The sequence below is a fragment of the Eleginops maclovinus genome, chromosome 2 (assembly GCF_036324505.1).
Source record: "Eleginops maclovinus isolate JMC-PN-2008 ecotype Puerto Natales chromosome 2, JC_Emac_rtc_rv5, whole genome shotgun sequence".
Lineage (NCBI taxonomy): Eukaryota > Metazoa > Chordata > Actinopteri > Perciformes > Eleginopidae > Eleginops > Eleginops maclovinus.
Window position 1 is genome coordinate 7,992,695 of NC_086350.1, and position 27,637 is coordinate 8,020,331.

The 27,637-nt window shown below is 41.1% G+C and overlaps 2 long non-coding RNA genes across 2 annotated transcripts; one reads left to right on the plus strand and one right to left on the minus strand.

Annotated features, from left to right (window-relative positions):
• The first annotated feature begins 3 nt into the window (after positions 1-3).
• LOC134876803 (uncharacterized) lies at positions 4-26,797 on the plus strand. Its single transcript, XR_010167497.1, has 4 exons — positions 4-114; positions 868-934; positions 12,145-12,258; positions 24,962-26,797. It is a non-coding gene; the product is annotated as an uncharacterized LOC134876803 (long non-coding RNA).
• On the minus strand, positions 23,915-27,637 carry LOC134876809 (uncharacterized). Its single transcript, XR_010167498.1, has 6 exons — positions 27,514-27,637; positions 26,799-26,873; positions 25,583-25,867; positions 25,218-25,484; positions 24,947-25,056; positions 23,915-24,782 (listed from the first exon to the last, which is right to left on the minus strand). It is a non-coding gene; the product is annotated as an uncharacterized LOC134876809 (long non-coding RNA).

A 27,637-nucleotide genomic window follows, 5' to 3' on the forward strand; every position in this document is an offset into this window, starting at 1 on the left:
ACACAGCAGGCCTGCCCCCTTCACGTCTCCACCTTCATGCGGAAATACAACCAGTGATGATTTTACATCCATGGATAAAACGTTCACACTGTTCTGTGTGCCCCACGGATGTTGGTAAGAGCACAGCTTGCACTGTAGATGTGTTAAAGTTAGTTGGTTTCGTTAACGTTATCTTTCTGTTTCTAAGGAGAGAACCAGAAAGACAAACAGAAATCCTGTGCTTTCAATGCACACGTGTTTGTAGTGTGACAGTGGCCTCTAGTGGACAGTAGCCAGATTTCAGTTTGCAACCAAGTTGTGGCGTTGTTTGTGACATGAACTATGGCATAGGTCATTTATTTACAGGGATAACTCTAAACTGGAAATTGTCAATTTATCGTTAATTACCGAAGCAGATTGTCCCCTGGAAAGTAGTTGGAGCTTGAGGGGATTGCCAGAGAAGAATGGCAAACAAATCAAAAGGTCTCGCTCAGGCACACATCGGTGCAAGTTTGTGATGTTATATCCAATAAGACTAGAAAATGTTATGAGGTGCTTCAATACTGAGCTTTTATCTGTTGGCTTTGTTATTATGGAATATATTGTGTATATTGCTTTAACACTTCTATCTAGTGGGTATTGTTTCTGTGTTCTAACTGGACATGCTTTAGCTATAGTTGAAGCAGCAAGCAACTGATTTTATGAATTCTCTGGTTTAATCTAACTGAAGTAGCAATTCGCATCAACTGTTTTACTCCTTGTACTAAAGATATAACTTTAGAACAATAACCAACCATGTCTAAACCACTTTAATTCTGCCATTTTTGTGGATTGTGCCTTTTTAATTTTGTTGCTCCTCCATCATTCCCACTGTCTTTCTGTTGCCAGTACCTGATCTGTGCTTACCCTCATGGATGTGGATTTATGACTGTTATGACTGCCTGGATATGAGCAGGTAAGGATTAAACAACACAACCCAACACAACAAAACAAAACACTCAGACTTGCTTTCCTTTTCCAAACCCTCAAGCTGAAAACAAACAAATACTCAGACCCAACACCATTAACAAATTGGCAGACAAATGAAAACATTTGCTCTAAAGTCCTTAGAGTACATTTTTTCTCTGCGTAATCCAGCGGTTATTGATATCTTTATGGAGTGTTTGTTGCTAATAACAATGTTTGTAGTATTGTAATCAGTTCCATGTGGACCGGAGCTGTCAAGCTGGATGGGTGGGGTAGTGAATTGCAAGGAGTGTGATAAGACCACTATCATAACCACATATAACTTTTTTAACCAAGTGTGAAACAATTTGATTGAGATGAAATCACAAGGCAAGTTTATTTTACAACTAAAATCAAACACAAAAACAAAGCGTTATGCTATATGCTTACATGTATAGCAATGGTAACATGCTAATATTTAGCAGGAATAAAGTTGAATGTTTATCACCTTAGCTCAGCCTGTTAGCATGCTAACATTTGCTAATCAACACTAAGCCATTCCGACTGAGACTGATGGGGATGTCTTTATTATTTAGGCAGTTATTAGGCCAAGAATAAGAGAGCAGAATAGAGCTTAACAAAAATGTCAAGGAATCATCAGAGTCGTTATGATTAATCCTGACGGGGTCATGAATGTCTGCCCCAGATTTCATGACAATCCATCCAATAGTTGTAGATATATTTCAGCCTGGACCAAAGTGTTTGAGTGACCATGAAAGCGATTCATTGAGTCACGTGGCCAGTATGGCTCAAAAACGTTTGATGACATTCTTGTTGCTATTAAACATATTGTCGCAATGCATTGCATGCATCCAGCTCTTGTGTGGGAGCTGTGGCACAGTGGGATAGTGTGCTGATCAGAGGATCAGAGGAGCAAGGCAAGATACTTCATCCCAAATTGCTCCTGTGGGGATTGTCCACAGTATTGAATGTACAGTGGGGCAAAAAAGTATTTAGTCAGCCACCAATTGTGCAAGTTCTCCCATTTAAAAAGATGAGAGAGGCCTGTAATTTTCATCATAGGTACACTTCAACTATGAGAGACAGAATGAGAAAAGAAAATCCAGAAAATCACATTGTAGGATTTTTAATGAATTAATTTTCAAATTGTTGTAGAAAATAAGTATTTGGTCAATAACAAAAGTTCATCTCAATACTTTGTTATATACCCTTTGTTGGCAATGACAGAGGTCAAACGTTTTCTGTAAGTCTTCACAAGGTTTCCACACTGTTGCTGGTATTTTGGCCCATTCCTCCATGCAGATCTCCTCTAAAGCAGTGATGTTTTGGGGCTGTCGCTGGGCAACACAGACTTTCAACTCCCTCCAAAGATTTTCTATGGGGTTGAGATCTGGAGACTGGCTAGGCCACTCCAGGACCTTGAAATGCTTCTTACGAAGCCACTCCTTCGTTGCCCTGGCGGTGTGTTTGGGATCATGGTCAGGCTGAAAGACCCAGCTACGCTTCATCTTCAGTGCCCTTGCTGATGGAAGGAGGTTTTCACTCAAAATCTCACGATACATGGCCCCATTCATTCTTTCCTTTACACGGATCAGTCGTCCTGGTCCCTTTGCAGAAAAACAGCCCCAAAGCATGATGTTTCCACCCCCATGCTTCACAGTAGGTATGGTGTTCTTTGGATGCAACTCTGCATTCTTTCTCCTCCAAACACCACGAGTTGAGTTTTTACCAAAAAGTTCTATTTTGGTTTCATCTGACCATATGACATTCTCCCAATCCTCTTCTGGATCATCCAAATGCCCTCTAGCAAACTTCAGACGGGCTTGGACGTACTGGCTTAAGCAGGGGGACACGTCTGGAACTGCAGGATTTAAGTCCCTGGCAGCGTAGTGTGTTACTGATGGTAGCCTCTGTTACTTTGGTCCCAGCTCTCTGCAGGTCATTCACTAGGTCCCCCCGTGTGGTTCTGGGATTTTTGCTCACCGTTCTTGTGATCATTTTGACCCCACGGGGTGAGATCTTGCGTGGAGCCCCAGATCGAGGGAGATTAGTAGTGGTCTTGTATGTCTTTTATTTTCTAATAATTGCTCCCACAGTTGATTTCTTCACACCAAGCTGCTTACCTATTGCAGATTCAGTTTTCCCAGCCTGGTGCAGGTCTACAATTTTGTCTCTGGTCTCCTTTGACAGCTCTTTGGTCTTGGCCATAGTGGAGTTTGGAGTATGACTGTTTGAGGTTGTGGACAGTTGTCTTTTATACTGATAACGAGTTCAAAAAGGTGCCATTAATACAGGTAACGAGTGGAGGACAGAGGAGCCTCTTAAAGAAGAAGTTACAGGTCTGTGAGAGCCAGAAATCTTGCTTGTTTGTAGGTGACCAAATACTTATTTTACCGAGGAATTTACAATTAATTCTTTAAAAATCCTACAATGTGATTTCCTGGATTTTTTTTTCTGATTCTGTCTCTTATAGTTGAAGTATACCTATGATAGAAATTACAGGCCTCTCTCATCTTTTTAAATGGGACAACTTGCACAATTGGTGGCTGACTAAATACTTTTTTGCCCCACTGTATGTCAGTCACTTTGGATAAAAGCCTCTAACAAGTGACATGTAAATGTACCATAACGGAAAATTAAAAAAAGGTTGCACACTGAAACAAATCCCAGCTACAACTACGTGATCTGGAAACTATGTAAAGCTACACATACAGTATTAATGTAATTAAAAACCGATGACATTTTTTAACACTATTTGTATGTGTTTTTTGGAAAGCAGTATGAAGTTAGTGAAAACACTGACCCAAAGCACTAATGCAGCAGCAGCAGATATCACGCACAATAAATCCTTTTATTTCATATTTTGTCTCACAGAAAATCTTTTCCTCCTGATGATGACTTTTATGTGATTTATCCCAGCTGAGCATCATTTCAGTTTATAGTAATGCGAACAGTACAGTATTATAATGGAAGTCGAGAAAGTCGACTGTCACATGCAGGCCTGTTTATTCTGCTTTTAGGGAAAGTGGATGACACTGAGCATGATATATAATCAAAGCCTTCTTGTAATTATATAGTGAGTCATAAACTAAGAGACATGATTTTCCTAATGGACATTTTATACCTTCTGACAATGCAGGCACATGTTCTGCATTACATGAAAAGAAGACTTCACCACATGTGTAAACAAACTGCAATTAAGTTATTTTGTGTGAAACAGAATAATGAGACCCATTACTGTAATTGTGGTGGCCAGTGTGTCCCTGAGGTTTGATACAGGCTTTCGAAAATGCATCATTCTGAATTTATGAGCTTAATGGGAGCTCATTGGTGGTTGTTTGTCATGAAACACTTTTGTTTTATGTGTGTGTGTGTGTGTGTGTGTGTGTGTGTGTGTGTGTGTGTGTGTGTGTGTGTGTGTGTGTGTGTGTGTGTGTGTGTGTGTGTGTGTGTGTGTGTGTGTGTGTGTGTGTGTGTGTGTGTGTGTGTGTGTGTGTGTGTGTGTGTGTGTGTGTGTGTGTGTGTGTGTGTGTGTGTGTGTGTGTGTGTGTGTGTGTGTGTGTGTGTGTGTTACATTGGGGTGTAAACACAAGCCAGAGGGGTGTGAGCAGTTGCCTGTTAAATCTGTAACATAAAGAAATTGCCTGGTTCCTGAGGGACTTTCAACAGCGCCTCACGTTTGACGAGAGCTAAAACCACAAGATGCTGAACTCTCAGATTAATGCTGTCATTGCATCTGCTGGTGTGGGATACCCCTAACACCTGTGTGTAAGAGATTCTTTGAAGTGCCTTCATCTCCCGCATGCCTCCTCTAACCTTAGTGGCAGGTTCCCAACATCGCACACACACAGTTCACACGCAGAGACAGGGAGCAAGGCCAAGCTCCGGGCTCCCCTGTGGTGAGCTGAGAGATGGGAGTGAGCTGATGTGGAGGAGGGAGGAAGGAGAGAGTGTGAGGAGAGGAAAAGAGCAACAAAACAATAGCCTTACAGTGAGGGAGAAAAACTAAGGAGCAAGGCAGAAAAGTGTTAAAATGAGAATCAGAGGGCACACAAGAAATATGAGAGGAGGAAAGTAGGAGTGCGATTGGATCTGAAAGTGAGGAAGGTTGAGAGGGAATGGTCCCCTGCGGTTTGGGAACAAGGGCAGAGGCGGGAGAAGTGCCAGAGTGGCTTAAATCACCAGGGAGAAACTCTGCAGGTGGAGGAAGTGATCAGAGGAAGTCATATGATGTCCAGGAAACCTCAAGGGTAAACACGGACAGATGAGACGAGAGCTGGTTCTCAACACATAGGGAGGCGGTACGCCCCAGTTTGTGCTTTTCATATATTACCATATCTGGTTTTCTTTAAAAAAAACCTGGTCCTCAAAATTCCCTGACTCTCCTTTTTATATCATATTACCCAAATATTCAGTTTGCTCCACAATAAAACTAGGATGATAATCCAACATTATTTATTATCAGTCAGATACTGATTTTACTCAATTCATTAAAAAACTAAACAAATATCAATTTAGGAAAATGGAAAATATTACTAATATAAACTATAAATAAACCATTTCGATTTTTGTTTATGTCATACAAATATTTGTATTTAGCAGCAAACATTCTTTGCCTGTCGTTGAGTATTTTGGAATAGTGCGGTTAGCATTGTAGAACAATTCAAAGGTTTTGCAAACAGACCTTTTCTTAATCAAATCCCATTGTAATCTTATTTGCTAAGGAACATTATAAAGTTTACTAAGTGACAAAGAAAACAATATACAAGTTGAGTTAGTAAGTAAGCTAGGTTTAATAATAAAATAAAGGCTCTTCGCCCTGTTTCACCACCAAAATAATAATAATAATAATACAGTACACTAGCAAATGTCCTTGCAAAGCTAAATTATACACACCGCTGCTTGGCTGAACACTAAGGTTTGTAAATAATTAAATGTTTATCACCTAAAAAAAGACGGCACAGCCAAACACCCTCTGATGTATTTCCGCAAGCGTGTCTTTGAGTAATTACGGGCTTCAAACAGGTGCATCCAACTCATTAGGAGAACACTGGCAGATTTATGTGCACAAGTCAACACCGCAGAGGTGATAAGTGATGTGTACAGTCGCTGTGATTAATTAGCAGTCTCATCGTGTAGTGTAACAGTTCATCCGGCTCATCAGAGGTCTCCCATGTTGGAATTCAAATGAGCCATATGAATGGGAGGACCTGCTAGGGGAGACAGAGAGGAGCAACAGGGGGTATGGGCACAGCATCAGGGTCTAATAGAGGAGCTTCAATGTATGTCTGTAGGCAATACAAGGCTTTAGCAGTGTGCTACTGATGGACATTGAGAGTTCACTGCAGGAAATCTCAAACTGAAACACTGTTGAGCTAGTTTATTCTTGTTGCTTTTTTCTAAAAAGAAGCCCCATAGGAGGGGAGAGCATTTGATACGCTTTTATTTTAGAAAGATTTTGTATCAGAAGTGCAATGAAATGCATTGTTGCATTTACAGTAAGATACCTACCACACTGTAGCATGTTGAGCTGATTTTGTTCAACTGAGGAGGCTGTAGCTACATATTCCTCACATAGAGGGCAGTAGTGACTTGCTACCTTTTTATAATTGACCAATGTGGTCCATATCAACTCATGCTCATACATGCAGAAAACTGGATATGCATCAAACAGGGAATCACATATCAAAATAAAATGGTTACACTCCTAACGATGTCATTTAAAAAAATGTTTTGAGCAGGACTTACAAATGACTGGGGATAATTTAATAAGGCAATATGACTTGAGTCAGCCAGAAATTAAAGCCATTTTGGTTTTTTAAAGTACTAACTTATGCTTAGTAAGTTGTAATTGCCTTCTTATTTTTCTTCTGTAGTCTGTAGCACATCCAGAAACATATTTGTAGCAGCTGTTTGCTTGTCCAGTCCTTTCCCAGAGTCTATGACACACACACACACACACACACACACACACACACACACACACACACACACACACACACACACACACACACACACACACACACACACACACACACACACACACATCAACAGCTCATCAGGAGTCTACTTCTAAGGAATGATCTGGCGGCATCTTGAGTGGCAGCTCGCCGTCGCGATGCACTCGAGTGGTCACCGACACTGCCTGATTGCAGGAGGTTGCCCTCTCATATTCCCTCAAAAATCTCTGGCCACAATCCCAAAATTATCTGTCCAGCCGAGCGCACAAGCATGAGGGGAAAAAAAAATCCTGTCCTGACATCTCCGCTGCTTGAAGGCTACTTGTTAGTCGGGTGTATTCTGGGACATCTGGCAAAAAGCCACAAGTCAGGCAATGCAAAGCCATGCACACAAGCACCTGAATTTAACACAGAAAGACACAAGAACACAAACTTTAAGGGATATTTATTGTACTTTAAAATGAACGTGTCGTCATTCACTCATAAAGTATAAAAACAGAGATGATATAAATAGAATTAAATATGACATTTGCTCCTTAACACAAAGTATTCAGCATGACTTCATTAAGACAGCATTTAAACAGCTGTTCAACAGCCAGCTATTCCCTTTGGTTGACCAATCTGTCAATCAACATCTTTCATTTGAGCTTACTGCAAGTTACTCAAGGCAATACTGCTGCTGAATTTTACAGACCCAGACTAAATTGCATTGAATTGATAGAATATGAATTACATAAGAAGTTGGGATGACTTGTTGGCCCTTCTGTGGTGTTTCATGATAGAAATGTTGGTCAGTACTCCAAGATGAAGGATGATGTAAGAGGCGCTGACCTTTAGCTCCTCAAATTGTTAGACTAAGGTTATTTTCACCTGTTTTGCAAAAAATAGTTTGGTTTGGCAGTAGATGCCGGTGTAGTTTTTAGTTAGCTGGTTAAGCTACGTCTTGTTGTATTGTATGGTCATGCCAATCTGTCATGCCAAAATGATCAGAGGTTTATTCTAAACGTTTGAAAATGATCCTCTCTTTCATGCCCAGCTGTAGTTTGTCCATTTTGATAGTTCTACTAGCTCCAGAGATTTGTGATAAGGTGGCTAGAATTAGCTTGTTGCAAAGTTTCATCTCCACTATTTCAATCCTTATGTTCTGATTAGTTAAAGTTACGGTCCTGATTTTAAAGGCTTTCCTGGCTTGATGCTGGCTAATTAACCAAACTAGAAGTTACACAACATGATACTGGAGATAAAGTGTGTTTTGTTCTTTATTAAAAGTAACCCCTCAAGTTGTGGTTTTACTTCCAGCAAGCACATGATGTATTTGTTATTGAATTTAAAGCAAATGCAAGCCAAATAATTGTTCGATTCAATTACCAATTGTTCTTTTCTGTAGTTTCCATCTTTCCAATTTGCAATTGTCTTGTAATGAGAACTGCCACTTCGTATTGTAAGTACACAATGCCTCACTTCCCTGTGGTCAAACCTCTAAACTGCAAGGTGGTTTTCATTGAGCCTTTAACCTTCATTGTTTGGATCCAGATTTCTATTGGGGGTCCTTTTGTGTGGCCTTGCCAAGTAATAACTGAGGCGTAATTCATGGGAAGGGTGGGGGCCACTGCAGGTCAATAGTGACCCTGAATGCTGAAAAGGCCTTCTGATCTTCTTGGAGAAAATCATTGATGGTCGGCAACCCCTGCCACTGATGCTTTGCTCCACTGAGGGCGGAGGTGAAAGGATCCTGCGTGGCCCTTTGACATCCCAGCAGGGACCCTGTAATCCAACGCTCGTCAGTACTAATCCATAGCTTCACAGCGCCAAAGAAGCAGAAACACTTGTGTTGCAATTGCTTACATTCCCCTTACATTAACAATGAAGTAGGAAACTCAATACACAGATTAGTCGGAGAAAACAAACAGTCTTCTTAGTTAATTTATCTTTTGATTCTGAGGGGAAACATAATAGGTCTCTACTTTGACAATGTCAGACTCTGATGAGCTGCCCACTGCCAGTGAGGAGTCAAGGGTCAAGTCACTGACATGTGGTTTGGTCTCTCCCCCTTTTCACTATCACTTGTGCCATGCAGGTTTCCATGAGAAATGCCAAAACACTTGAGAGGAACTTCCTTTGAGATGTTCAAAGATGTGAAGAGGGTTTCAACCCCAGGTGGGCTGGGACACTAATCTGCTGGAGTCTCTGCATACAAAAGCAGATTTTTTTAAATGGTTAACAAATTCCTAATTTGTTGAAGGTTTTCTGATCTCTCTTTTCTTGGTTTTCCCCTTGCATTGTGTTCCTGTAATACTCTTAAAAATAACAGTCTTTCGTTGGATAAATAACCCAAGGGCGGATTGGAGTGGTTGGTCCCATCTTTCACAATGAGCTCCTGTGCGACTTCAAAGCAGGTCTAGACCTCAGCTTTGAGGTCTTGAGAATATTCTCAGCTCACAGACGACAAAAGACCGCCACAGGTGGTTTATTCTTGAAACTATAAAACAATGGTCCATCTTATTTGTACCTCACTTTTTCTTTAAAAAACCCCCTGTTACAACACGTTGATGGATGAGGTTAAAGGCGTCACAAAAGAAAAGGTAAAGGAATAAAATAAAGGGGTTGACAGAGTGATACACACTGCAACTTTTTTTGTGAAGATGTCTATTTGCTCTTTGGTTGCTGAAATAATTTCGCAACATGTTAGAGTTTATTGATTTTACATGGAAATTACCCAGAAATATTAGATTCATAGGGCAGTCTTAGTTACTTTGTATAAGCACAAAGATTTCAAAATAGTTCCTTTTGTAGGAAAAATACATCTTTCAGTTATATAATAACTCTGCATAGTCCCTCCCATTCTCTGTTAAAACTTGCTTAAATCTTGTAATAAATAATGGATATAAAAAAGAACATATAAGTATCTGAGTCACCGGGATTGTGTTCCCTTTGTGGTCGAATAATAAATCTCATAATCGCCCGTCAGACGCACAAACAGTGAGTTTCCATTTATTATAGCAAAGATGGTGTTTATCATGTGATTCATCCCACCCAATCACCAAAACTAAAGCCGCTTTGTCTTTTGGCATTCATTCCATCCCTTATAAAGCAAACTGAAAATGCTGAATCGTCCTAATCCCATGGATTTCTCCTTTCTCCGTATTGAAAACTGTTGGTGGCAATGTGTAGTGGACTATAAAAACGAACCGCTCAGAATAATGGGGTCTGTGGATGATATGGAGGATTGGGCACATCCACTACAGACTTAGTTATGGATTAAACAGCACAACAATGGTGGACCGGATGGTTTTGTGTTTGAGTGGTAATGAAATAAATGGCTCTTTTGTTGACGCTACTCATCATGGGGAGTCTGTTATTCTGGATTTTTAAATGTAATAATCTTTTGATTCAAACTAGCACAATCAGACTCTCTGGCTGTCTGTTTTCAAAGCTTTGGAGTTATTTAATTATACATTTCAGTCAATTGAAAAAAGTGGCTTAATACTGGATTTGACAACTTGATAACTGAACAGAAACATCTTGTTTTAAAGACGCATTTCTCAGAGTTCTCATCATTGGTCCCTGATTTCTTATTTTTAATTATTTAGTCCTGAATTTAAGACTTTGAGCAATGCAAAGGATAATCTGGATGCAGAATATGATAACAAATGGTTGTGCAATTCAGCTGTATTATCACTTCCAGCAAACTAGATCATTTGGTGTAACTGGGCTTGTGTAGAGTCTATTCTGTGCAAAATCAATCCAACCTATCCGAGAAATTACGTTAGAATTAAACTGTTATCATAAACAATATAGGATAACTCGATGTATATGAAAACCAGTTGCAAGATCACACATTTCATAATCCTTATGCAATACCTACAAAGGTGCTAAACCTGTCATGTGTTGTATGTATGTCAGTATGTTAAACCCTCTAGTGTTTCCTACAAGAACAGGTTTGACTTTTTCCAATAGATTTCAAGTCAATCATGCTTTGCACCTTTGGAAAAACCTGTCACATAAAGGAAGGCTTGTGGAAGTTCAGAACAGGGGCCCCATTTCCGAGTGCTTAGCTGTCATGTAAATCTGAGGGTGTCATCATAAAACCAAAACACACTGTGTTGACTCTGCGTGTTACAGTATGCACAGCACAGGCACTACTGTAGGGCATGGAAATTAACCGGGGGGAAAAAAAATCTGAAATGATACATTAAAGGGATCAAAACTATCAAAGTTGTAAACTCCCTTAAAACTCAGCTTTCTGAAATGTGTCTGCCTAACATAGCCTGGTGTGGTGGTAAATTATCAGTGTGAATCCTTTTAACTTCAATCACCATCTTTGGGATGTGGAGATGATTGCTACATGGTGTAATTGAAGAGTAGATCAAAAGCCCAGGCAGAAGTGCTCGCTGAAGACGAGTGTCAAAGTCCACGGAGGGAGCAGCAAGTACAGACTGAAGCACTGTTGGGAAACTGAGTCCTTCAGATTACAGGCCTGGGATTATCATTATGACAGTCGCTGGGTGAGAAGAAAATCCTGCCAAGAGTAGACTGATCTGCAAATTATTTAACAATACATAGGTTGGACTACATCATTTGGTTTTGTTGGGTGTATTTGTAATACTGTAGCGATTAGATATACAGGACAACTGAGATTAGAGTTAGCACGTGTTGTTTGTTTGGTAAGGTACAAAATATTGTCAGATTTGAAAAGAAAGTAAACACACTAATGGCCAGAACAGTTGGTGGAAAGGTGTTTTTTGGGCCCATCAACATTTCAAAGTGGATCTAAATCATGGGGACGGTTACACAAAATATTTCTTTACTTTAGTTAACTATGTGAAATAGGACGTTTGTCCTTGGCAGATGTCCAAGCTCTCTTAATTCTATCCTCATATGTGATTTTGGCATTTTTTTCAACCAATCCACCTTGGTCCCATCCACAAAAAAACGAAAGGGGAATTATAGTTGAACTACAGGTTTAGCCAGCCACTTCCATTCCATTCCTGACGTATCATGTTTGTCCAGCAGCGAACCTGCTACAGCCCCCCACTAACTGCCCCATATCCATCAAGATAGACACACAAATGTACACCCGCTCTTAAACTCCTAAATCTGCAGTGCCACACCCTGTCTGTCATTGATAGAGTACAGATGCTATCAGGGACGCATGCCGCCAGGTCTGGAGGAGGCTTGGATAACACTGTTTGCTCACTGTAGTGCACTGGTCACCTACTTTTCTCTGCTTCTATTACAGCTACAAGAGGAACTACAGAGGGAGGGAGAGTCTGATCGGGTTCTAGATAACTCTGTTTCAAGTAGACCTGCAGGACCACCAAGACAATTGAATGTTCGTTAAGCCCCCTGAAAGGTAAGAGCAATGGCAAAAATGTCTGTGATAGCTATATATCCCACAGTCAGCATCCTCACTAGTTGATGACCCATTTAGAAGATATGTTTAAAAAGAGTAGCAGCCTGGTTCTACGGTAGAGTTAGTTAGCATTTTTTAGTATGTTGTGCAATATGATGAAGACACACATCAGGATTTATTCCAAGCCCTCTTTGGAAGACCGATAGAGAAATTTATGATTATGGCTTTTAGGATAAAGACTACATCATATTTTGGCAGACATATTACTGCATCCAGGGACTGCTCCCACACAGTGAGGGAATACTACACAGTGAAAGCATCATGTCTAGCTATAAATAAAACACCCTCTTTAGGTACAGATTACCCCTAAATATCCCCATTCACATGAGTTCAACATGTGTTTTAAAGCTAAGATGGGCTTTTGTTATCAAAAGAGGGGTTTATCAAGCGGTCACTTAGGACGAAGAGCATATATCTCGTCTGAATCTTCAGCTACGTCAGGACACAGCAACAGGCTCACACCACAAACTTTGCAAAGTGATCTATGTGCTTCGCTAAAGCCGGGAATGCTTACTGCAAGTTGTAAAGCTATATTCTCTCCATAAACACATAACCACCACACAGGTCCTCAGGGATAAGGAAGACAAATTGAGGTGTTTCAGACAGATGCCAAAAGAGAGAGAGAGAGATACTCGGGGTTTTTATGGGTCATATATTTTAAGTGTGATGGAAAGAGGGCATTAGCTCGTTTGCATTCACAGAGTTTCTGTAGGTAGGGCTGCTTGGTATGTGAGGAATAATGTCTGTAGGTAACAGAGCAGTGATTTCTTGTGATGTCTGAAGAGGTGTCATTACCTCTAATGTCCTTTCAGATGGTAAGCACCAGGTCAAAGGACAGGTAGTGTACTTTGTCTCCCTCTGCGCCACTATTAGGGAACACGTTGATCTATTGCTGGAGGACAAGAAGGATGAATTAATGACCAGAAAAAGTTTGGACTAAATAAATGAAAAGGATAGAGAATAATGTCAGAAAGAGAAAGTTGAAATGGACTTTGGTTAGGTTTAAGTTTACGTGTCCATGTCATTTATTAAAGTCATATTTGACTTAGACCCACTTATTTCTGTCTCTAGTAGACACTACTTCCTTTGGTGTTGCATATAAATTGTTTGCTGGACTGACAGTAAAGTGGCACCTGGATACTCATGTGGCGGATGATCTTATGTCAACAGCTACAAGCATAATCCACACAATTCGCTCAATTTGTTTATGTGGTCTGAGCATCTGCTTGTTCAAACCCAGAGTTTTCTTAAATAGAATTTTGAATTTGTCTCCACCTGCATCTGGAAAAAAGACCAGTGCCTCACGAGCCATGATTACACGTTCAGTTTGTTGTAACTTTTTTAATTAGAGAACACACAGACACAGGGGATGTGGAACATGTTGAGTCACAGTTGGTTTCTGTCTCAGGAACACAGCATTTCGTAGATACATATTCATTCACGTACAATGAATGATGAACAATTGTCTTTTACTTTCGAGTCAAACTTCCTAATCGAACAAAATTATTGCAAACAGAAATATGTTTGTGTCCTGTGCAGACTTTTCCTTCTGCCCTGATGCTGACCTTGCATGGAGGCTACACAGCTGCACAGCACTGTACCAACATGCATTTTCCATTGTTCCATGTGTGATTACATCCATGACGTAATACAAGTGTGCTACACTCGCCCCGAGGCTACAGTGGGACTTCTGCTGTTGGGGGAATAATTTGCCATCTCCTGTTTTGTTTGTTTTACCTCACATCGGATGGAATTCCCCTCTTATCTAAATCCAATAATTACTTAAACCAGGATGTCAAAACACTTTCCATTATTATCATAGCCCCCTTTCCCCTTTTTTTCCTTTGATGCCAGTTGTTACCGTGCAGGAACACAATCCCTGGATCTTTTTTAGCTCAACTGAGTTGTCAGGCTCCATAACCACAGGAGTTTAGTCGGTCCGAGGGGACAGAAAGACTGTTTGTCTGATCTTAGGTTGTGCTGACTTGTCAGGAATAAGACCACATATTACAGTATCTAACTTTCATATATGACCAGTCTTAAGATGTGGTGGCTGTTTACAGAAACAAGAACAGTATGCCTAGGGTGTATATATTCCTTACTTCAGACTTAGAGTAAATATAAAGCCTATATACGCACAGGCTTGAATATGAAAAAGTATGTTGCCTATATGTAATTTTAAATGCTTGAAAATAGGGTTGGAAAATAAGTTGGTGACTTTGTACTTTCCATTAATGCAGCCTCTGCTTCAAAGAGCATATTTATTACCATTTACTAATGGGACACTTAGTAACTCTATAGTAAAATGAACATTTTAGTTCAAGAATACAATGACTCACCCATAAGCACCCATAATCCTTCTCTTGCAGGGATGCTTTGTTGAAGCTTTGGGTGTGGGGTTGGTATGGCTGCCGTTAATTAGGTTTTAAACTTCTGGACTGTTCTCTCGGTGCATTTGCCTTGTTACCTGCACATTGTTCTGTCCCCTCTGTGACCTTGTTGATGGCGGTAGTAGGGATAAGTGTTTTCTGGGTAATTAAAAGATGGTTTAGGCGTGGCTAAAAGCACCCATGAAAACACAAAGCAGAGGGTTAAAGGGCATCAGTGTCTCAGCTACAAGAGGCTTTGCAGATTCCACAAGTTTTGCTGACAGGAACCTTTCAGTGGCGGAAAAGATCCTTGTAGGAAGGTGGGTATTTGGGGGATTATGAGAAATTATTAACACCAGATTGGGTCTGATGGACATAGATTGGGCTATCATTTCCATGAGCCTACGATAATGTTATCGACAAAAGTAACAGCTGAGATCTTGAACAGGGCGACATTGCTGCATATAAGTATATCTTAGAGGTAAATGTTGGACCAGGACGTCACACTGTAAACTGTGATAGATGTTTAAACAGACAAACCCAGGGATTGGTTTCATATAATAATCTAAACTTTCATAATTTTGCCTTGTTGGACTTACAATAATGGCCATGCAACAAAAACAGGACCCAAGTTTACAAAACTCAACATTCAAATGTCTAATTCTACCTTTTAGAACAGATGGGGATATAGGAAGGAAGTGGAAAAGCAGACTTCATTACCTCCTCCATTGCCTTCCCCTGCATGTCTCCAGCTTTTGGGGGTGTAAATTGCCTCACTAAAGTCATTACTTCCTTAATTGGACCGACTCAACATGTATTCCCAAAGTCCTAAGTAGTTTACGATTCAGAGACACAAACACTAAGGACTGTCGTTTCCCCCCGGCCCGAAGGCCATAGGTCTGCATGCCATGTGAGGAAGCAGCGTGACACCTGTGTCACATTTCTCGTGATTCCTGCATACAGACGACAGCAGTGTGCCTGCTCTGATGACCGAATTGTAGTCAGCTTATTGTATCCCGGGGGTCCAATCTGAGATGAAAGAAGAAAGGACAAGCATGTCCTTTTCGAACCTCCCCAAAAACACCACAGGGTTTAGCTGTGAGGAGGGATGATAATTAGAAGGTGCAGCAGTGGGACACCGTGTTCACTGACAATCACCTAAAAGAGAGTTTGTTCTTCCTCACTGGTTGCTATAGCCTTCATGTGATTTAGAATTGCATGTGAATGAGCACACTGGGCTGCAAACAGCTGGAGTTTTCTGTGCTTCAATAGTCTGTATGCATGATATTTGCTGTAGGTTGTAATTAAATGTTAAGGACATGTTGAGGGGAGGTGGAGGCAATGTAGTTTGATTAAATAGAAACGGAGGTCCCCATCTGGGCAACCATTCTTTTACTTTACTGGGACAAGACATTTACTGCATGTAGAATAAAAACATATGAATGCAACTCAATCCCTCACTTGTCTTGATGAAGATGAATTGTTGACTATCGCAGAATTTCAATCAAGGTTAAAGAATACAGAACGGATCGCAGCGTGTGCCAGCAGACCACTTTGGAATATCAACATGAGGTTTGGATCTTTCCTCTAATGAAATTGCATTGCTTGCTTTTTTTCACTTGATTAAAGGTTTTCTGCCTTACAACGAGAACAAACTTTTGTTTATCACCCTGATTCAGCACAACAGGCTCTGATTGCATTCTTCAGCATCATGACAGCAAACACATTTGTTTTTTATTTACTCTGGTCAAATAGACTCTGACTCCTCTTAGTGAAGTTGAGCTTCTGAGTTTATTTTAGTGAAGACGAGTTCCTCCGAGTCCTTCCGAGGAGGTCCCCTGCACGCTGGACCTGGCGCTGTCACCTGCACAGAGAGAGGGAGGTAGCAGAAGCATGGACACTGAGTGTGAGATGCGTTGGCGGCAGTGGCAGGACCTTTCCGTGCCTCTCTCTTTTTTCTTTGGCAGGACCAGGAGCCCCTGCGTGGGGGCCACCCCCTCTGACATCAGCGGGGCCCCGCAGCCCTGGGAAGTTGAGCATGTGAGCTTCCCCAGGTCATTAGGGAGAGGCTTGAAAAGACTGTCACCAGGAAGGAGATAAGCCGCGAGGGGCGCAGTAATAAGGCCTTGAATAATAGCCCCTCTGTAGAGAGCCACTGAGGACACAGACCCAGGGATTAAAGAGAGACTGAAAAGGAGAAAGTCAATGGACCTCCGCAAAAATATGAACCAGAGTGTCGGTGAATGGTGGGGGCTGGTTATCAGCATTCTGGGGGCTCCTTGCCTGGGCCCCATCAAGCTCAAGGAGAAGGGAGGTGTTCTGTCTTGGAAGTCTCTTCGGGGATGAGACTGGCTATTTTAAAACAAGGTATTTCTGCTGTGTAGGCATGTAGCGTTAAAGGCGTCGCACAGAACCCTATTTCACACACACTCGCTGAGCCTCCAGTTCACTAAAGTAATTCTCAAAGCTCGTGAATCGCTATGCAGCATCTCTTGAGTCGCTATGCAGCATCTCCTGCAACCTGCATGTATTATATTCTTACTGTACAATACTGTGTACATGTGTGTGTACCTATTGTAGATCTGTTTGCATGTGTGTAATCTCATGGTAAAATTGACCGCAGTCTACAGGTGTTTGTTCCTTCATGTTGGTAAATACTGATGAAATCTAAATTCCCTTTTGTTCCCATTCTGTCCACATTTCTACCAGAGTTAATTAATATTGGCAGTACTGGAACCATAACTACCTGCATGTTTATAATGGGCTAGAACTTGTAAAGCTCCGACGCAATACCAGCAGAAAAAAACTATCAACCAAGGGATTCTCTTTATCAGTCAGACACATTAAAACCTAAGTTGAAGTGGTTCAACGCGATGCCTGCATGCAACTTTTACTTTTAATCGATAGTAACAGACAGTTGTTGAAAATGGAAGTCAGTATAAATCCATTCTACTACTTTTTAGGATGAAAATTGCTTTCTTGGGACCTGTTCCTGGTGCTGCATTTATCACTAAAGTGAGTTCAGATTGTCAGACGGTTTGGCCCACTGCACTGTCAGCTGCATGGAGTGAAACGCAAACCTATGGGCTAATTTGACTTCATGCCAGCTATTGAGGGGAAATAAACCTCCCAAAGTTCTCTAATCTGTCAAAGGAAATTCAATTTTTGGGGACACCCAATAAAACATACAGTCAGGGGGTCTATTTGTGAGTCGCTCTCAGGGAGGTTGCTGCAACTGATGAATTGCCAAATAATTAGGTCATTCCCTTCAATGCACACTATCTGAATCAAGTTCCGATCTGACCGCAGTTCTGTGCAGCTTCCCATAATGCGAGCCACATTGTCAGATACTGGGAACAGTAATATGAAACAGACACGTGAGGTTGAACTCAGGTGGGCCCGATCCCATCTGCCGGAGCCATGAGTGCTCTGTCAAGGATGCCCTTCTGCCCCCGCTGCACTTACATGTACCTGACAGAGATTGACACAGTGATATATAAATATTCTCTTCTGATTGACCAATATAAGGAGTGTACATCTGCAACTACACTTTTTGAATCAAAAAAACACCTGGCTTTGGGATTCCTGCATTCACACACCGTATTCTATAATATTATTATTATTGCCAAGCTCAGGGGCGTTTTAACAAATGTAGAACTGGAGATGGCTATCCACGCTTTTATCCCGTCCCGGCTTGACTATTGTAACACTCTGTTCTCTTGCTTCAACAAAACATCTATAAACCGGTTACAACCGGTCCAAAAAAACTTGCCACATCACTCCGATCCTTTCCGCCCTGCACTGGCTCCCTGTCCATTTGAGAAAACAGTTCAGAGTTCTTGTTTTTATATATAGAGCTGTCCATGGCCAAGCCCCTTACAGGACAAACCGGGCCCTGAGGTCCTCTGAGCAAGGCCTTTTAAGGGTGCCACAGACCAGGCTAAAAACTAAGGGGGATCGTGCCTTTGAGGCGGTGGCTCCAAGGCATTATTGTATATTTTAAAGCTGTAATTGTGTATTTTACTATGCACTGCCTGTAAAGCACTTTGTACATTCGTGTTGAGAAGGGTGCTATATAAATAACATGTTACTTACTTATTCTAAAGCCTAATCAACATAAACAGAGCCTTAACCACACAAACGCACTTGAATTTCAACCCACACTTTCTATGCTTACCCAGCTCTTAGAAAAAGTGAAGGCAGGCCCACAAATACAGCCTACCCCATTCACTCTAACTTTTCACTTCAGTCCAAGAATTCTGTCAGCAGAGCCTCTAGAGACTCAACCTCTTTCCTCACCCCACTGTCACCTCCCACACAGCTGCTTGCTGCCACATTGTCCCCCCATCATTGTCAATGTCACTGTCACCACCACGCACAACATGCGCCCACCCTACTGCTAACTTTTCCTCTCACCAAGCCCGGCCCCTGGAGTTTAAACTGTCGATTGTTCTGAGACACGACCGTGGAGCTGAGTGGCGAATCAAAGCCCTGCTCTCCCGCAGCAGGAGACCCCCTCGACTCTGGCTTGGTCTTGTCCGTTCAGCAGTCCACGGCAACCAGACTTTATTCCCCAGTACTGCGTTTTAAGGAACTCTACCACTCCCCCCACTCCCCAGCCACAATTGCTGGCCAGGAGCAAGGCCAGAGAGACAGGCAGGTCTGTGAATAGACTGAATGGGCATTTCTTCAGGCAAAACTAATGGGTGGTCCCTTTACCTCGGGATTGAACTGCATGGAAGCAGCCCAGCCAAAAGAGCTCTCATGCGATGTCACCTCGAACAATAATCGACAAAAACGCTCCAGAGTTTGGACTTCCTGGAAAGACATTTACTTTACCCCGTTTCTTTTTGTTAAAGGGATTTTCAAAGGCAGCTCTTGCCGAGCAGGAAGCTGTCTTGAACTCAACCCCCTCAGCCTTTCTCTCTTTCACCCTTCCTCTTTCTTTTCTCTCCTTTTCTTTGTTTGCTCAAGAGGTGTCAAGGATAAAGGTGTCTTTAACTCCCAAAGCTTTTACCTGAGAATTTCTCTATCACTCACATGTCTATCCAGTGAGCTGAAGCAAAGTAATTGGTCCATTCACCGTGGCTATTGATGTGATTCCAGCGTTTCTTTAAAATGTCAACAATTAGAACTGTTTTTTTTACACATATATGAGCACATGTGGTGGCCTCAATCCAGCGGGAGGAGTTCACGTGAGATGTTGTGTGAGCTTTGGTGCAGGTGAGCACGCTTTCCTTGGCTTGTGTTGTGCAAACATAGGCTTTCGAAATGCAACAGGGCCTCTGAAGGAACCACACCAGACAGATCTATGTCTGTCATCTCATTGTGGGACACACACACACACACACACACACACACACTCACACACAAATAGCGCTGACACCGGCTGCATGTAAAGGTGCCTTTGATCAGAGTTTCTCTCAGATCTTCAGCAGCTTCCCTGCCATTTAGTCCTGTTTACACAACTTCAGACTCTAACTAGCAGAGGCACAATACCTGAAACACCCATTTAAGGAGATGGGGAAGATGTATAGTGGAGGACATATTTGGATATGGTTTGACCTGAGCTTGTTCAGTTTTCAGTTCATCATTATCATCGCTGTCATCATGATTGTTGCCGCGTTCTTAGTTTCCTTCCTCGACTTCTCATTTTCCTTTGTTTCTTGTTGTCCTAATCTTCTTTTTCCATTTCTTGTTTGATTCAGAACACCTGTTGACCTCTAACAAAAGATACAAGCAAGTCGGTTTGCACGCCAAGTATCTGTACTAAACGTGCCTCCATTTCTTCTTTGCTTCCAATCACTCTGAATGTATAGTAATAATCTAAAACCACAGCTGCAAAACAGAGTCACGATGAGACATGCGGTCAATCATGGACCCTGTCGAGCTTAATAAGGGTTCAACAGTTTAAAAAGCTGCAGCGCTCAGGTGGATACCGCTGAAGTTAATATAAAAAACAGAGCCGAGATGCATGGATGGGAGATAAGAACCGGGTGAAAGCTGTGATGACCACGTGCTGAGCTAGCTCACAGCTCATGGGGGCAGGGGGCTAAATGAAGACCACCTGGACTTTGGCTAATCCCCCAAACACTGTCCTCCTTCCCTAGACCCACTTCGTGGTCTTATGCCATAGGATTCACACAGTTCTTGATTTGGAAAAGGCCTGTGTTTTTTTTTTCTTGTTTGGTTACAGTGTTATTGGAGGGGAGGAAGGAGGTACTCAACCTTTTTAAGTCTATAAAGCCATGAACCTGCCGAAGGTCATAGCTCATGCCTGAACTGCATTGGGGGTTGTTTCAATTGTGATGGATTTATCATCATAAAATGTATTTCCTCTCAAACTTTCATTCCCAGTGCCTGTTATCGATTAAGAATTTGTGATTAGGAAAGGAAAACATTTTTCTTTTTGCAAAACCTGATCTACTCTCTCTTGCACCTGCATGAGTTTCATATTCATATCTGCTAGGTTTTTGCCAAATCAAATCACGGGGCTACTTGATACAACTGTAACTCCAAATGAATGCGTAGAGAATTGAAGTCTTTATCGTGGTTATATTTAATCAAGATAAGATCTGTGGATACAGGATCTTTTGAAGTTGATAGTAGACTCTAAAAGAAATTTGGCCTTAGATTTGACTTTGTTGCACCAAAGACAAATCACATACATCTGTACTGCAAGGAGACAGTACACACACCCACATGCATGCACATACACCGACAAACAAACACACACACATGCAGATAACTTGAATGCATAAGCTACAGAGACTGGTTGTCTACATGTATGTCAAGATAAAGTTAAAGTGGACAGCCGATTACCAGGTGTTGTTCCTGTTGGCTGCAGGAAGTCTTGGTGTTGAAGAGACTAAACAAAAAGCTGGAAAGACCCAGTGACTAGTGTTTGATTTAAAGACTGTTGAGAACTGATAACCATTGCTGTGACTAAGCCCTTGGCAAAGCAAAACCCTGGAGGTTGTATTGTATTGTAACAACTTCTTGCACTGGTGCCATCAATGAATCACGCAAATGTACCTGATCTACAGTATATCGTGATATAGCAAAGTCATTTCCACTCTTAACCTTCTGCTTGCCACAGTAGCTGTTTTCTATGTAACAGTGAATTAAATTATATAAACAGAGTTAAATAAGCCTTATGGATATGCTCTTTTTAAACTGAAGGCGTTTTGACATGTCACAGTACAAAAAGCCCAAGTGTAAATAGTCAAATGAATGGTTGCTGAATTCCATTTAGTTTGCTCTTTTGTGCAACAGTTTTTATTCTCAGAGGAGGCAAATATAAGTATAAATCAGCAAATAAGCTAAGAAAACTTCCTCTGTTTTGGACCCTCTATTTGTAAATTGTGAACATTTGTACACCAAAGTTATCATGCAGCTTTCCCACAGGTTACTTTTATCCTCGAGCGATCGTCTGATCACTTTGACCTTCATTGGAATTGCCTTTTTGAATCCTATGTCCAGGCCTGCGAGATCCCTGGTGGTGCTTTTCAACACTTATATCCAATACCGAACTATAAAGCAATTTAATTCTGAAGACAACAATGAAAACTCTTCACACACTATGATGCAGAAGTATAAATTCACCTTACGGAGTCAAGCTATCTCTCAGTATTTACACTATAGATACTTACTTTGGATCAAATAGGTTATATCTTCATACTTTGACTCTCTTCAAATTTTCCTAAAGACACATCTTTAATGTTTATAAAATAGCTAGGTGAATGGATGGACTGACATTACACTAAGTCTTTAGGAAAAAGTCACACGTTTGTTTGATAAACCTAGTCTAAAAAACAACAAAAGAATGATCATGATTGATGTTTTCCAAAAACAGGTTGTCTTGTATGTGTGATATGTTGTGCAGGTACTGTATGTGTGGAAGGTAAAGTGTTATGTAAATTAAAGAATTCTATACTATATGGTCTCAAAACAACCAAAGAGCACAAGGCACATTTATGCTCATAAAAACACCACACATACAGCTCTCTCTTTTTTTTCAGACACCCACTGTACTTAGGGCAACAGTGGGACTTGTACAAAGTGACAACTAGTGTGCGGTGTGAAATCTTAAACGTCTTTATCGCAGAGCATTCTGACAACACTAATTTTAGATGTCCCAGTATCTCTGTGACCAGGTTATCTGTGGCTGAAAGTTCCCCGGGCCCTCTGAGAGCTGCCATCTTTCACTCTGGGAGATCCAGGTCTTCATCAAGGGACACCTTGGCACACTGAAACCCTCCTTTGACAGAGTCAGCTCAAGCGGAGATTAAACGCAGTGTGGTTTCGGGTGTGTTGATGTGTGTGTTTCTTTGTAAGGACTAAATATACTTACAAGACAACTAAGATGAGGAAGTGGGGAGATTTTGATGCTCTTAAATAAATGAATGGTAGATTATCTAGAGGAAAGAGGTTGTTAAAGGCTGAACACTGTAAATGGGAAGCGGTTTGGTTTAGGATTTGGATCAGGGAATGCGAATGCTAAGTTGTGAGCTTTTCAATGCTTCTTTTAGGCAGATTTTTTTAGCTTTTAAAGACCCAGGCTACCTGTTTCCAACGTCCGTTTCCAGTCTTTATGCGAAATAAGATAATTGCCGATTGGCCAGAGCTTTATACTTTACTGATATGATTGTAGCATCCATCCTGTCATGTAAAACTTGGCAATAAAGCAAAACACTTTTCCCTATAATCAACCTATTGCTCTGAGGCTTTGTGTGTGTGTGTGTGTGTGTGTGTGTGTGTGTGTGTGTGTGTGTGTGTGTGTGTGTGTGTGTGTGTGTGTGTGTGTGTGTGTGTGTGTGTGTGTGTGTGTGTGTGTGTGTGTGTGTGTGTGTGTGTGTGTGTGTGTGTGTGTGTGTGTGTGTGTGTGTGTGTGTGTGTGTGTGTGTGTGTGTGTGTGTGTGTGTGTGTGAGTGTGTGACGAGTCCTTAATCCTGTTGTCAGGGAATGAAATGAGGCGAAAAGCTTTTTGTGAGAGCGTAGAATAGCAGTGAGCTCAGTGGGTGTGTTAAAGGGATGAGCCCTGCTTTAGACAGACTGACACTGTTAAAGCCTACAAATGATCTGCCCTGCTCCATATACAACTGGTAGCCTCAAATAATAATGGCCATGACACATACAGTATCTAAGAAGGGAAAAGAAAGATGGACCTTTATTAATCCCCCAAAGGGGAAATTCAGTTTTCATACATGCAAAGTTACACAGTGCAATTACATACTATACACACAGACATGCATTTTGGGAGTGTGGAGAGGCATCCAGTCTAGCCAGCGCCAGCAGTTGGGTGCCTTGCTCAAGGGCATCTCGGCAGTGCCCCAGGAGGTGTACTGGCTGCTCTCCAGTACCAGTCCACACTCTGTATTTCTTGGTCCAATCGGGTCGTGAACCGGGGTCCCTTCGGTCCAAAGTCCAGGGCCCTGCATACTGAACCACAGCCGCCCGCACGTATATATCGGATTTCCATTTCTCATGCAGCTTATTTAATCCATTCATTGTGTAGTTTTGAGTAAATAAAAGCTGCTTTAGCTGCAGTTTAATCTACAAATGAACAACAACATAAACACTTGATTTAGTTAAAATAGTTTGAAAGGATTTGTGTTTGGCTTGAGCGACTGTGCCAATGTCTATTTTTGTTTTTGTTGAACCGATTTCTTACACTCTTTTTCTACATCTCTGGTTTTTCCTTGTGATCTGACAGGAAGTGATTAATTTGACTCACAATTTCACACGTCTAAAAATGGTTTCACACCTTAATTTCACACAATTGTCTTTTTAATACAGCATAGGAAATGATTTAAAGGTAAAGTACATCTTAGAGACTTGACAGCCCAGTATATGGTAACTGTGAGAATAATGTACAGGCATAAGATCACACATTTAAACTAATCATAAAGACAATAATACAGAACTCAAGGACAAAAAAGGCTCTTAACGAGCAACAAACATTATATTTTCTTACATTCCTGTGTTGCACGGTGGCAGCCCAGGACACTCCTTGGGTCCTGCTCAACATTCGCTCGATGCATGGTAACATAATGGTTTGTTTCTTCACATGGTTCCCTCTGTTGAATTTCACCCCTGCAAATTTAGAAGAATATAAAAACATGATCATTTGACTTCATGAGAACTGTTTTGAGATAAAAGTTGATGTTCTTTATCTTTGTTTACTCACTCAATTAATGTTTGCTATGTTTGATGTCTTTATTGGTTTTGCATTGTTCATAGTCACTTCATATTCTTACCGTTTGTAAATGCAGATGGAGGAGGAGAAGCAAGTTCAGACTTGAAGATACAGCCCCAGCAACTATCCAGGGAAGGACTTCATAAGACTTGGGGTATAAATCCAACCCACCTAAAGAAAATCATAGTTTGAACTCTATTAAAACAAAATGAAGCTTTCGGGGATATAACGGTTGCAAGTGATGCACAAATCGTAATGCCATCAGGTGCCATAATCTATTCTATAATGGGTTTCTTTTAAACATTTTTTTAGGGGATAGAAGGACTACTCACAGTCGGTGTTGTTTCGAAATTGAATATTAATTACAGCCTGGCCCAGTTCATTCATGCTGATACATTGGATGTTGTGGTAGCAAGCAGCAGGCATGGTGATGATGCTATTCACTGTCTCGGAGCTGCTAGAGCTGGTGAATGAGAAGTCTGTAACAGAGGCCAAAGACCAGCTGATTTGTGGCAGGGGATTCCCTCGACTGATGCACACACACACCACAACCTTTCCTTTAACCATGCACTGGGGAAGATTTAGGATTTTAGGAGGAACTGAACGAAAGAAAGAAGGAACATAAGATTAGGTCTGTGTGGGATGGAACCATGTTAGATTGATGTCCAGTCAAACCAATGCGGCAGCCGTTACTTACATTCTACTCTCAATGTCTCAATTGTACCAATGGAAATGTCACCATAGCGTGCCACACATGTGACTTTGGTGTTGTGGTCAACTGCTGTAGGATTGAAGTGTAAAACTCTTATAGCATTAACGCGAGTGTAATTAGTCCGACATAGCATGGACCGCTTAACAGCATTTGTCCATTCCCAGCTGAAACGAGGCGTTTGAGTGCACAATATATCAGCTTTACAATTCGGTGAGCCAGATTGTCCCTCTGTCAAGATAGTAGTCCAAACATGTGGTCTTTTGGTTAATGCTGAAAAATAAAAAAACAGTACACATTACAATAAACACAACATTATTGTGAAATTATTACTTATTAATGAGGCTTGATGTCAGTCTGCTGGCAGGGGGCATTTATACAATAGATTTGATTTAATCATGTCAAACAACACTGTTTTTGCATCACAGCAGCTCCATTTTCAACATCAACAAGGGCAGATATCAATACAAGATACAAGGAAACAGACATTTAACATAACATTTCAATCACTCGAGACAATATGTGTAAAAAATACATAAAGAAAGCTGGTAAAGTGAACTTATTGTCTGAAATTTCTGAGAGTGAGATGAAAAGATCAGTATCACACGTTGTGTCAAGAACGGAGCTGGTGGAAACGGCTAACCTGACTACTACTCCACATTTAACCTGTTTGATGAACAAACTGAAACTTAAAATGTGTGTAGTATTAGGGGGGAGTTGCATGTTATAAAGATGTTGTTACTGCATATTTCATTTATCCCTTCAAGTGTTGCTTTCTGCTGTGTTTCTCACCAGAAACTGAGATCCAAACCTTTGTTGGAAAAATATACGTCTGGTTACATTCCCATTCCCGTCTTCAGCCCAACTCATGCTCTCCCTCTGGCAGATAATTTATCTTTAAAGTCAATTGCATCTTAGAATTTATATTGTAAACATAGGTCGTAGATGCAATATTTTGTGGCTCTCCTTTAAACCAAATCCTTCGATATGGGACTGTCACTGTGTTTGTTGGAAGGCTTAATTTGTACGGGATGTAAATGCATTTCCCATATTCTGCTTTAATGTGTTTGGTCATATTGATTGAAAACTCTTGAGTCATTGAGTTTTTATGTGAAAGAAAGCAAAAATACTACAACTAACTCCCTATTATATGCAGTGTGGGGTTTATTTTATTAATCATTTACTAAAATAAAACACTTCTTACCTTTGACACACTGGAGCTGGCAGCTCTCGGCTTGAAACAAAAGGCAGAGAATCACAGAGTAGATGAAAGCCATCCCTGAGAAACAAATGTTACATTTTTTAAAGGGGGCTTTCTTAATCTAGCAGAGGTAGCGTTATTGCGACCGGATTTGGCACCCCGTCTGTAACTTTGGCCTGGTCATAATCTCGCCAAAATCACACTGGTGTTAGTTATTCCATCTCGCCAAAATCTAATCAGTGATCAGCTATTCCCCTCTTCTTTAAACACCAAAAGTATTTTACTCTGGTTTCATGATGTATAAAAAGGCAGAGTTGGTGTTATGGCTGCCGGATTTGGCACCCTTTGTGTAACTTTGGAGCAGGATGATCATCATCTCACTAAAATCACAACGGTGTTTTTGTTATTCCCCTCAAGTTTAATCTAACAAAAGCATTTACCCTAGACTTGTTAGGTGAAATATTAAAATGGGCTTTATAAATCCGGCAGAGCTGCGTTATTCTACTTTGGCCAGGATTGTCCCAGTCTCACCAAAATCACACTGGTGTGAGTTATTCCCCTCGAGTTTAAGCGAAAAAAGGAATATCAGGTGAAATATCCATAAAGTCCAAATATTACATTTAATAATAAATCACTTTTATATTCTAGCACATAATATGTTCTATTTTGCACCGGAGCTTCGCAGTTTCTTAACAAACACATTATTAATTAAACTCACTGTCGGTCTGCGGTCTTCAGCGGACTGGATAAGCTCCTGTTTTTTTTAAGCAGCTGGTGATCAACAGTCTGAAGTCAAATTACACAAACTATGAAACAGCCCAAGCTTTTGCAGCTCTGCGTAG